At 38.9% G+C, this 12,335-nt stretch overlaps 1 long non-coding RNA gene across 3 annotated transcripts; it reads right to left on the bottom strand.

The window, feature by feature from the left end:
- Positions 1 to 1,741: 1,741 nt before the first annotated feature.
- Positions 1,742 to 5,795, bottom strand: LOC148919114 (uncharacterized). Of its 3 annotated transcripts, none has more exons than XR_016125181.1 (4): positions 5,542 to 5,795; positions 3,818 to 4,241; positions 3,014 to 3,667; positions 1,742 to 2,050 (listed from the first exon to the last, which is right to left on the bottom strand). It is a non-coding gene; the product is annotated as an uncharacterized LOC148919114 (long non-coding RNA). The 3 variants fall into 3 exon arrangements; XR_016125182.1 differs by having other exon boundaries at positions 1,742 to 2,433; XR_016125180.1 differs by lacking the exon at positions 1,742 to 2,050 and having other exon boundaries at positions 2,862 to 3,667; positions 5,542 to 5,793.
- Positions 5,796 to 12,335: the final 6,540 nt, after the last annotated feature.

A 12,335-nucleotide genomic window follows, 5' to 3' on the forward strand; every position in this document is an offset into this window, starting at 1 on the left:
TGAAGTATTCACATTGGACATGCTGGAAGAAAGCCACTCGGAGGCTTCATTTGGTCATCAAGATTATCAAGAAGCAGCTGCTTGTAACCTCTCATAACTTCACAAAGGTTGAAGAAAGTACAATGGGTTAGGAGCTGAAAATCACTCTTTGATTAGTTGGGTTGTGAGCTGCAGGCAAGCAAAGCAGCAACTGTGGCTCTGTTAAATATCCCTACAGAGCATGGCATCCTAGTACAACACATGCCAAATACATACCAACCTAAGCCACAAGCTTTCATGCTATTGCAAGTCATGCACAACCTTGGGCCCTTTCATATTTGGGGGCTTGATTTGATTGGAGTATTCATAAATGCAAAGTGGCTCAAGGTCTTATTATTGCTGAATTGCTTTTGCACCTATTATTTTGTTTTTGGCTTTTCAAATTTATTTCAAAAATGAACTCCTTATGTATTTTCACCCTATGCTTTCACAACTTTTGTAAAATGCACCACCATTATAGCATGCCGAGGTGTAAGACGATATTTGCAATGAGAATGGAGTATTTTGGAAGAGGAAAAAGCCTCTAGAATTCTTCCTTGCTTTTACCTTATTCTGTTTTACAAAACATGTTCTTTGATTTAAAAAAAAAAAAAAAGACAAACAAACTTTTCATTAAAAGGCTAAGCCTCTCAGCAGTAACTATACCAAGCAAAGCCACTTAGATGGGGTCCCGAACTGAAACAAGCATCAAGCCTAAGCAAAATGATGTGGGGTATGCAAAGTCAAGCTATTACAAAGAAATGAGCAGTAAAAGTGTATTTTGAGGCGCTGGAATAACGAAACCGTTGACTCCCAATCGGAATGCTAAAAACTTCACAACATCGGTAATTCTTACAGGAGCCTTCGTGGAAATCATGCATACAGTGGCCTGACCCTTTTAAGGCACGGAAAGATGGTGCATTTTAGGCCAAATGAGTAGACGAGCCTTGCAAAAGTTTTAAAGAGCAATGCATCGAAGATTTAGCTTAAAGGTCCTGTTAAAATTTTGGGCAGCATATACCTTATTTTTAAGGCTTGCCAACTTGTCAGAAAGATTTCAAGAAGTTCACAAGAGCAAGTTCTCCCAACCAAACAATATATATATATATATATAAGATGTATGGATTACAACATGCCTTAAGCATTCAGAAATTAATGCAAGTTCCAGTGGTTCAGTAGTACATAACAAAGTCATAACGACATAGTCGTTAGATTAACTGAAAAGTACACAGCCATCGCAAAAACAAAGTTACACATGTTGAAATCCTATGGTATCAAGAAAGATGGAAGTGTGCACCGAGCCAACTGACCCCAAGCCAAAGAAAACAACCCGCTAAATAAAGGAGGCAGACCTCGCTAGAAGGTGCAGGCAGTGCTAGCAGCTATGTTGGATGTTCCGAGAAGAAGAGAAGTAGAAGGCAGACCGGTGGAAGATGCAAGGCAGCGCTATGTCGCATGTTCCGAGAAGAGGATGAGTAGGAGGCAGCACTGCTGGAAGGTGCGGGGTAATGCCGGCAACTATGTTGGATGTTCCGAGAAGAGGAGAAGTAGAAGGCAGCACCGTTGGAAGATGCAAGGCAGACCGGCAACTATGTCGCATGTTCCGAGAAGAGGATGAGTAGGAGGCGACCTGGAAGGTGCGAGGCGTGTCGCAGCCATGTCGGATGTTCCAAAAAGAGGAGGAGTATGAGGCACGCTAGAAGGAGCAGGGCATTGTCCTGCATCGGATGTCCCAAGAACATGGGGACTATGGGAATCATGCCGCCATGCGCTATTGCTAAAGCCAAGGGGAACACCTGCGCATGCAAACAATCTTGGAAAAAGTCACAGAGGAGGAATTTCCCGAGCCATAATGATACAAACACAGCAAGATGACACTAGCTCTTCGCCTACTGTAACATCTTCACAAGCATTCTTGAGCAATGGAGGGGCCTTCCCCTCTTCAATTTATCATCCGTTGAATAAAGGTGGCCACTAATAGTTGACGACGAGTTAGTAGATGCCATGGCAGGTCTTGACAAGCGATGAATCCCTGCAAGAATTGCCAACAAAGAATACGCTGAAAAAACGGCAAAGCATAAAGCTAGTTCTCTGTGTTAAAGCCAAGCAATCTCCACACTAGCATGCAAGCCATATGAACTTTACAAGCCAAGCAAAGCAAGCTATCTCATGCCAAGCGAAATGCATAAACAAAAAAAATATTTTTGAAGCATCATGCAATCTATTACTCGAGCTCATGATAAGCAAATTTCTCATTCCATGCTCAATCAATCATTCCAACAGACCCTTTTTCACAAAGCAAGTGCTACAAACTGAGCACTATTTACCTCATAGTAACCTTTTTCACAAAAACGAAATACCTACGAGTTACACAGCATCCTTGCAGACCCATCATACACATGTTTATGTCTATCCCTATAAATCCAAAAAAATAAACAGTTATCCATGACCAAATTCTAAGCTCATAAAAAAAAAAAAAAAAAAAGAAACCAATGGTGCTTTTCTCAAAGCTTTCAATAGCCTCTAATCCTATGCATTAATCATACGATTACAAGCATGCGCTCGTGATGCATATAGTTCAACAACAAAAAAGCGGGTCAAGAACGCAGCACACGCAAAATATAGGCCAAGCAGGGCAAGTCAAGCTCAGGCCAAAGGAAACACTTAAGCAAATACCCAAGCAGCATACAATTTATCCATGGCAAGCGAAATTTTCAAGCAATTCCCATGACAAGCAAATTCTCCCTCAAAATGCAAAAGGATTCATTGCAGAGCATGCACTCTGTCAATTTCTATTTCCACAACATGGGAGAAAAGTCCAAATTTATTCAAGCACGCGAAAAACAAGCCTAGGCTAAGATATCAGTCTATATCTATTCCTATAGAGTTAAAAAGAAGGACCTGAGATTCCAGTGAACGAGCAAAGCCCATGGGCATGAAGAACCCAACAAGCCCCTCGATAGATTCAAGAAATTGCAAAGAGGAAAGGGCATACCTTGTCAATCACCTCAAAGGACGACCTCAAATGCACCAAGAAAGAAGGGAGGTTGGTGCTGGAAGAAGGGTAGTGGTGCCGGGAGAAGGGTAGTTGGTGCTAAAAGAATATCGTATCTTCTATTTCACATTACCATCTCCTTCAGCACCATTGTTGATCTCATTATTTATGCAACCAGCTGACCCATCATTGCAATTATCCCCATGTTTTTCTGCGCAGACTTTGGCACCATCATTATTTTCAGGCATACTTAAGAATTGGTCTTTCTGAAGATGGATACTTCGGCAACTAATACTTGCAAGAACTTCTTCTCATGGCTATACGACAACTCCTGAAAAATCACAAGCTTTATTCATGCAATTGCACTACAGCAAAATTTAAAGCTTTTCGACAAAACATCTTGCGAAAGGCTTATGGGGGCTTAAGAGAATCCATCATAGCAAACAGCACATGCAAACTCCAAATGACTTGGGGGCTTCATGCCAAGCAAAAGAGAGAGACAAGAATCCTGAAGCTGTTGTAAATTTCAGTTTTCCTCTTGGAGGAAAACAAACTGCTTGTTACTTATCTGGAGGAAAACAAGTCTGTATGAATCTCTTTCAGCAACTCGCTTAGCCTCTTCCTTCTCATCTTCAGTCTACTTCTTCCAAAGATCTTCTTTGAAGTAAGTTGCAAAAAAAATAAAAATAAAAATAAATAAAAATAATAATAATAATAATAATTTTACAAGCAGGCCTCTACTTTGTTTCTCAACCCTGAGTAAGCCAAAGAGAATATAACCCAACTCTGCAACCAATTGCTGACCTCAACAAGCTGACTTGAGGGCTTCATGCCAAGCAAATTCAAGGAAGGACACCATGCCATCCAAACAAGCAAACCCATCTACCTTTTTTGCCACATAGTATAAATCATCTCTTTGATTACAACAAGCCTAGATAATCTTGCATTATGGTGAGAAACAGCTTTCTATTTCCCCTCTTTGAAACAAGCCAAATTACATTCTTCTAGCACCTACTCCATAAGCAAAGAATTTTTAGCACCTACCCTATTTCAAACATCCTTCCAGTACATGCCTAATTTCAAACATTCTGCCAGTTTCAAATCTTCCAAAAGCCTTCATATCGCAAGTCAAGGTGCAAGCAACCAAAACTCACCTTCATGCTACCAAATTCCTTGCAAATTAGTAAGAAGATGGCATTTCTCATGCTGTGCAATCTCTCAATCAAGTCTGAAAAAGAAATAAGGAGTACGTTGGTCGATCAAATCTTTGGAAGGGAACTTGTAAACGAAAAGGGGGCACCGGAAGCCTAATCGCTATTGAAACATATTTTTTTTTAAAAGACAAGTGGCAAGAGACCAAAACTCACTTTCATGCTATCAAAATCCTAGAAAATTATTTTTCTCATGCTTTCTCATGCTTTGGAGTTTCTAAACAAAAGAATACTTTAGCCAAAATCAGAAGCCGGAAAGGTACTCATACACAAATGGAGGCGCCAGAAACATAATTTTCTCATAATGCAAGCAAACTCATGTATCAAGCATTTGACAAAATTCACAAGGCTTGAAACCAATCCACATGCCAAGAAATTTCATTCCATTCAAGCATTCCAAGCAATTCGGGCATTTCAAGCAAATTGAAGAACTCATGCTCTTATGACAATACCTTTCAACATCATGCTGTCACAACAATATTGCTGAAGAACATGCTCTAGCAATACTCAGATCAACACTCAATGCCAACAAAAAGGACATGCCAAATTCTCAACAAAAAGCAGCATGCCAAGCAAAACTTATACACAAGCTTTCCAACCATCCTAGCTAGAACATCCCACCTTTAGAAAATCACTATAAATCAAGCTTACAACCAACAAATCCCATACTTTCCAGATTAGAACTAGACATATCAAGCTTCATTTTTCCAAAATTTCATTACATTTGGAGTTAGGAAAGGCTGCCAAACAAATTCCCAAAACATGTTATGCAGCAGGAATTGCACAACCCCAGCAGCTTAGCCCCATACTTTGAAATTACTCCAAAAATTCATTTTTGCTTTAAATGATACAAGACCAGTTCCAACACAACCATTGAGAAGTCTATTTTCATGTATCAAAAGCTCCAACTTAGATTCGGAAAGAAAGTTTTCAAAAGTTCACAAAACAGCCAGCAAGCTACTATGAGTTACTTATCACAAACACTTGGCATGCATTATTCAAGAGAGTCTTGTTTATCACCAGCTGAAACACTAAATCACAAGCTCAACCACAGAATTCAGTGCTTAATTCACAAATTTTGAGAAATACAAAGGAACTCAAGCTTCAAGAAAACAAACATGCATTAAAGGCGTCAACATCAATCCATACGCATACTTTAGAAAAATGAGGGCAGAGAACACTACAATGGTTGGATGATTCTCAATTTTGGATGTGTTGTAAACAACCCGATCTCAAGCAAATTTAATGAGGCAAGCACAGTCACCAGAGTAGTAGATATTAAAAACAAGTGCAGAAACCGAATCTGCAGAAACTCACCAGCCATTGATGAATACAGAAGCTGCGGACCCATTTTAAGGCATCAGAAAAATTCAGAAAATTCTCAAAAGTTTACAGGCTTTAGTCCTCGAGTAGATGAACAACTTTCATGAAGAAAGTTTTTTGATTAGAACTTCCGAAATGGAGCTTCTAAATTGATGAATAGTACCCACGGGTTTGGATTCTTGAAGAAGAAGAAGAAAGAAGACACGGAAGAGGAAAGAAAAGAAAGAAGAAACCAAATGAGGAAAACAGAATTGTGGCAGAACCGTAAATCCAAGCAAAAGTCATGGCAGAATTCCAAATATAAGCAAAGGTGGTGGCGGAATAGTAGATTCAAGCAAGATTGGGGGCAGAAATGTAAATACATGCAAACTCAGTGGCATAATCATAAATTTAGACAAGATGGGGAAGCAATTCTTGGCAATCCAAAGCAATCTCTACAAAACACCAAAAACAATCCAGATTGGGAAACCACAAATCGTTGCTGGAGCGTACAAATTTGATTTTTGGGTCGGGTTTAATTATTCGGCTCATTCCAGCATTTATCCATGGCCCTAATAATTAAGGGGGCTAATGTTGAGGCCCAAAAAATCCATGGTTGGGCCCGATTAAATTTCTAGCCCAAGACGATATATTATTGGAAAAAGATTCGATTTGGAGCACATGAAAGTATGACATAAACGAGTCATACTCCGCACACCATGCTAAATAAAAAATCCGTCAAGCTAGGAATGGAGATTAAAATTATAAAATGCATTTAGCTCTGCAAATCCATGCCAATTATCCTATCAAGCACCATATTTAAAAGCATGCCAAGCAACATGCCATGCCAAGCGGGAAATTATTATTTCACACCCAATCGCACTACAAGCTTAAGTGGGCCTAAGCCACTCAAATGCCCGGGGCTTGCTTGAGTGGGTTGTGGTATGGATGATAACGAATTGTCATGGGGCCCATTGATGGGCCGAGAAATGGAAGTCTCGGGTCACTTGGGGGCCTCGGGACTCAAGCCCATTTTCTTAGGCTCAAACGTGAGTAAGCACAAGAGAAGAAATAGCCCAATTGCTTCAACTAGAGTAGCCCAACCAAAATAACCCATTACTTTAGATAGCCCATAAAGCCCAAATACTTGGTGAATTTAACCCACTTATTAGATGACTTGGCCTTCTATATTAAAAGGCCCATACCATTTGAATAAAAGGAGTCCAAGGCCTTCAGCACTTGGCTGAAGCAGAAGTCCACGAAGAAAGCCAAAGATTCACATGTGAGGGGCTGCTGAGAGAACAAGTTCCAAGTGCAAGCATTCAAGAAACCAAGGGGTATTAGCACGCAAGGGAAGATGTTATCCCTTAAACCAGCAGGCGCACCCATTTTCTTTCCTTTATCAGATTTGGCCATGAAAGGAGGAGGAAATGAGAGAAAGAAGATGGGTGAAAATGGAAGCTCTTCTCTGAAGCCGCTGCCGGAAGAAGCCTTGAGCTCCCAAAAATCTCTGATTTTGTGGGATTGGACAGAACTGATTTTTGCCTCCATGAGGTAAAGTCAAGAAAGAGGAGAAGAAAGGAAGAGGAAAGCTTAGCTAGATTAGAAAGAAACCATTAGGGTTTCTTGGAGAAGACCCATTCCCAGCAGCTATAAATAGGACCCCTTCAACCCAACACAACACAACCCACAACCTTCAGAGAGCAAGCTTCCTCTCTCACATGCAAACCTAGGAATTTTCGTAATATCCTTCCTCATTTTCCTTTATTTCCCCTGTTTTGGCAGATTGACAGAAGCTTTGACAAAGTCACTATCAAGCTGCGGAAACTGCGAAAGTCACCCAAAACTCTTCACCATCCTTCTCCCTCTTCATCAAACCTCCTTAGAACCTCTCTCCCTCTCCATTAGAACCTCTGTACCTCATAGGAACCCACAGCTCTCTCTCCTAAAGTGCTAAACCCATGATAATTTTTGCTCCCATGCCATAAGTCACTCATGCCAAGCTAGAATATTTATCTGTAATTTGTTGTCATTTTCATCGGTGAAGATAACCAAGGAGTTTCCTAAGGCGTCATCACCCTTTCAAGACATCCTTGGGGCTTGATCTTCGAACCCAGACACAAGGGGACACTTGCATCAGATTGTTCTTTACAGAGCCCACCCACTTGCTGCTGGAAGAAAAAGCCCCTACACTTCTCAACACGTAAAATTTACATAAAAGAGTGTGAGATGCAGGTTAGCTCTAGTACATTGAGGTACTAAGCCAGAAACATAGGCCTTAAAGGCTTTCTTTGTCAAGTGTTGGAATGTGTGTTTGTAGATAAAAATAAAATAAATATAACTTAACTGTTTCCCTCTTTTCGGCCAAGTAGACCGATTGAATGAGTTTTTGGTCCTTCTTCTTTGGGGTGCGGGACGTGCCACCACCAAACCCCGAATTTGGGCTTGAATGGAATGTGAATGAATGGATGTGTTGCTCTTCTAACTTCTGACCAAACGATTGATCGGCCAAGCAAGGAACCTCCTTTTGGCCTATATTCTTTCACTTCCTCGGGCAGGATGGTTAGGTTTCGTACGAATGTTTTTGTGATTTTTAGGGTTTTATGTAAAAATAATGCAATTAAACTAAATATGCGTATAAATGTAAAGACAAGAATTGAAGTGCGATAAAATAAATCAAAGCAATAAATAAAGCAAAAACAAGATAAAAGCGATAAGAATGATAAGAATGATAAGATGAAATACACTTGAAATTAAACTTAATTGAAGTGCGATAACAATGAAAATTAAAGCAATAGAAATAAACTTGAATTTAAACGACAAGAAATATAAATCGAACAAGAAATTAAATGACAAGAAAAATATAAACTTACACTAGAAATATGAAGAACTCACTACACTAGGTGCTTGAAAAGTAAAATCCTAAGTCTAGGAAAAGAAAAGTGCGAGAAGAAAGATAAATTTGTTTGTCTGATGTCTTTGTTGAGCCAGGTTTATATAGGGCACTCGTCAGCCCATGGGCTGGCCATTGAATGGCCAAAGGTCAATTCCTTTAAAACTTCTTTCCTTCCAAGGCCCCCCTAAATCCGTGAGATTGCATTGATTGAAATATTCTAACATGCTTGATTCTTCCTTGCTTTGGAACATTCGGAGTTACTATCAAATTCCTTGATTTCTTTCCTTGTGAGGCTTCCGTCATGTACACATAATCCTCCGAAAATCTGGGCTTGGATTGGTGGCTTAAACTTGGGCCTCCCATTTCTCTTACATTGCCGCCCATCTAATATATATATATATATATATATACAGTCCCCTTCTATTGAGGGATCCCTCAAATAATTTTATTTGAGGGACGCCATTTAGGGTACCTTACAATTTTTTTCTCAATGATCCACACCATCTATTTTTTAGGTCTCTATTCATAGATCATCCTTACAAAAATTTAGACAAATCGGAAACCGTTTCGACATCCAATTGTGTCTTACAAAATCAATGAACACGGTGTTTCAAGAAAGTACTAAAATTTCAATAACTCAATTGAGTAGTCAAATGATATCGGATTCAAGTGATTTTTTGTAGAGATGATCTTTAAATAAGTATCTACAAAATAGACGGTTTGGATTAGTGAAATACAATCCGGAGTAGGGTCTACAATGGGTGTTCCTCAAATAAGCTTATTTGAGGGATCCCTCAATGGAAGCTCCCTGTATATATATATATATATATATGTATATATCAACACAAAATAGGATGAGGAAGGCTTCAATTTGAGAGCCTGGCCGCACATGCAGGTTTATTTGTTTACATATACTTATATAGATACAAATATTTATGTACATATTATGATATTATATATGTAATATAATATCACAAAACAGGATATGGAGGGCTTAAGGTGGGAGCCTTCAGCCACATTTGCGCACGGCCCAGCAAATCTGGCTGCCATTCGACTTCATTTGCCCATATATAAAACAAGGCAATGAGGTTTTACTTTAAAGAGCCCAGCCATAGTATTCCAACCGCACTCATTCAATCTCATCTACCCATATATGCATATATTAATAAGCTTATTTGAGGGATCCCTCTTGTAGGCCCCACTTTGGATTGTATTTCACTATAATTCAAACCGTCTATTTTGTACATACTCATTCAAAGACCATCTCTACAAAAAATTATTTGAATCCGATATCATTTGACCACTCATTTGAGTTATAAAAATTTTAGTACTTTCTTGAAGCATCGTGTTCATTAATTTTGTAAGACACAATTGGACGTCGAAACGGTTTCTGATTTGTCTAATTTTTTGTAAGGATGATCTATGAATGAAGACCTTAAAAATATATGGTTTGGATCATTGGAAAAAAATTTGTAGGGTACTTAAAGGGCATCCTCAAATAAAATTATTTGAGGGATCGCTCAATAGAAGGGGACTGTATATATATATATATGTTTAGGGGTGGTAGAAATCCACCTAGGCACGAGAAGAATTGCGGCCAGGTGTGGAACTCCGAAGTTGGGCAACAACTCTAGGTCAGATTTGCTGGGGTTCTTTGTGGCCGGAATTGCTGGGATCTTTTGGAGGGTCTCGGTCGGGTTTCGAGTGAAAGATACGGCCATGGTTGGAGTCTGTTGCGATCGGGACCGCTGAGGGAGGTCTTGGAAAATCTCGGCCGGATTTTCGAATGGAGAGTGCAGCCGGGCTTCTTAATCCCGGAGCTGGGCAGCCGCTGGAACAAGAGCTTGCAAGGTGCACATCATCAACTTCCAAACAATTGTCTCTCTGATTGCAGATCTGAGGCTACCATCGTCAACTTTCAGAGGCAATTTTTTGGATGTTAATGTGTATGTGCGTTATTGTCTTTCTGGTAAGATTATGATGAGGAACAAAGTTCCATCTTGTAAGATTTCCTAACCCTTGTGATCTCAGAAAAATCTGATTATGTCGGCGGTTTTCTATATAAACCGTCGTGGTTATTTTAATTCTTGTCATTAAGTAGATCTACCGACGTAGGATAACAAAATCCAAGAAATAAATTGTTAAAAAAAATTCTTATTAAGACGACGGTTTAAATATAATGTATGACGTATAAAGTGAATAAATACGACGTTAAATTTTATAATACGTCGTTAAATGAAAACCCCAACGTGGTGAGATTTAAAGATACCGTCGTAGAACTATGCGAGAAAGACGTCGTTATATTTATCTTTGCCGTAGTTGTACATTAATTTAATACGGCGGTATTTTGTATTTTACCGCCGTGGATTTATTTGTAATTATACGGCGCCTTATACGAAAACTTGGTCGTGTTAATTTCTGGGTAAAATGACGGTTTTTTTTGAAATTGTCGTCTTTACTTTCTACATCGGTCGATTCATAACTTCTGCTGTTCTTTGTTGACTTTGATTTTACTACTCGGAAATCCTATTTCAATAAGACGTCGGTTTTTTAATTAGGTACGTCGTGTTTTAGGAACATCCATTTGAATCTCCATTTTTTAGGTGTCTAAGGTGTTATTACAGGGCGGTTTTATAGAACCGTCGTCTTTTAAAAAACAACGACGATTTTCACTTAGACCGTCATTTTTTTTCTGGTCGTGTTTGTCACTTTTTGTAGTAGTGGGAGTTCAAAATCTGGCCGGGGCCTTGAAGCTTGGAGGCCGCAGCAATTCGGGCTGCACAAGTTTGCGACCGGATGGAGCTAGGAGGGCTGGAGAGTGGCCGAAAGTGAGGCCCGGTCTTTTCAAAAAGGTGAGTGGCGGCCGAGCTTTTTGGATTGGAGGATTATTTGTTGCGGCTGGAATGCTTTAAACTTGGGGAGGGTTTTATATCATCCCACTTTAAACATATATATATATATATATATATATATATATATATACAGAGAGTTTCAGTTGAGGGATCCCTCAAATAAGCTTATTTAAGGGATAGTACTTGTAGAGCCCACTCCGGATTGTATTTCACTAATCCAAACCATCTATTTTGTAAATACTCATTCAAAGATCATCTCTACAAAATATCACTTGAATCCGATATCATTTGACCATTCAATTGAGTTATTAAAAATTTTAATACTTTCTTGAAGCACCGTATTCATTGATTTTGTAGGATACAATTGGATGTCGAAACGGTTTCTAATTTGTCTAATTTTTTGTAAGGATGATTTATGAATGAAGACCTAAAAAATAGATGGTTTGGATCATTGGAAAAAAAAAATTTAGGGTACCCCAAAGGGCGTCTCTCAAATAAAATTATTTGGGGGATCCCTTAATAGAAGGGGACTGTATATATATATATATTGTCAAACAGAAGCTTCCCTGGTCAAATTCTAGATAAAAGTCAACTCCAGAGGTTTCTAGGATCTCTCAATTATGTTTCTAACTTTTATAAGAATCTGAGAAAACAATGTAAGCCCTTATTTGATAGATTGCAAAATAATCCTCCTCTATGGTCAAACATCCATACTAAAGTTGTCAAATAGATCAAAGCCCATGTCAAGACACTTCCCTGTCTTGGTATCCTTTCAGTTGATTTCATCAAAATAGTTGAAACTGATGCCTCCGACATTGGTTATGGTGGCATTCTTAAGCAAAGAGCCTGTCCAAATTCCCCAGAACAAATTGTTCGATTTCATTCTGGTACTTGGACCCAATCGCAGTATAATTATTGTACTATTAAAAAAGAAATATTAGCTATTGTATTATGTATTAGTAAATTTCAAGATGATTTGCTTAATCAAAAGTTTTTAATAAGAGTTGATTGTAAGTCTGCAAAACATGTTTTAGAAAAGGATGTTCAAAACATTGCATCTA

This window comes from Prunus mume, linkage group LG3, assembly GCF_029339155.1.
Source record: "Prunus mume cultivar Tortuosa linkage group LG3, ASM2933915v1, whole genome shotgun sequence".
NCBI classification, from domain to species: Eukaryota; Viridiplantae; Streptophyta; class Magnoliopsida; order Rosales; family Rosaceae; genus Prunus; species Prunus mume.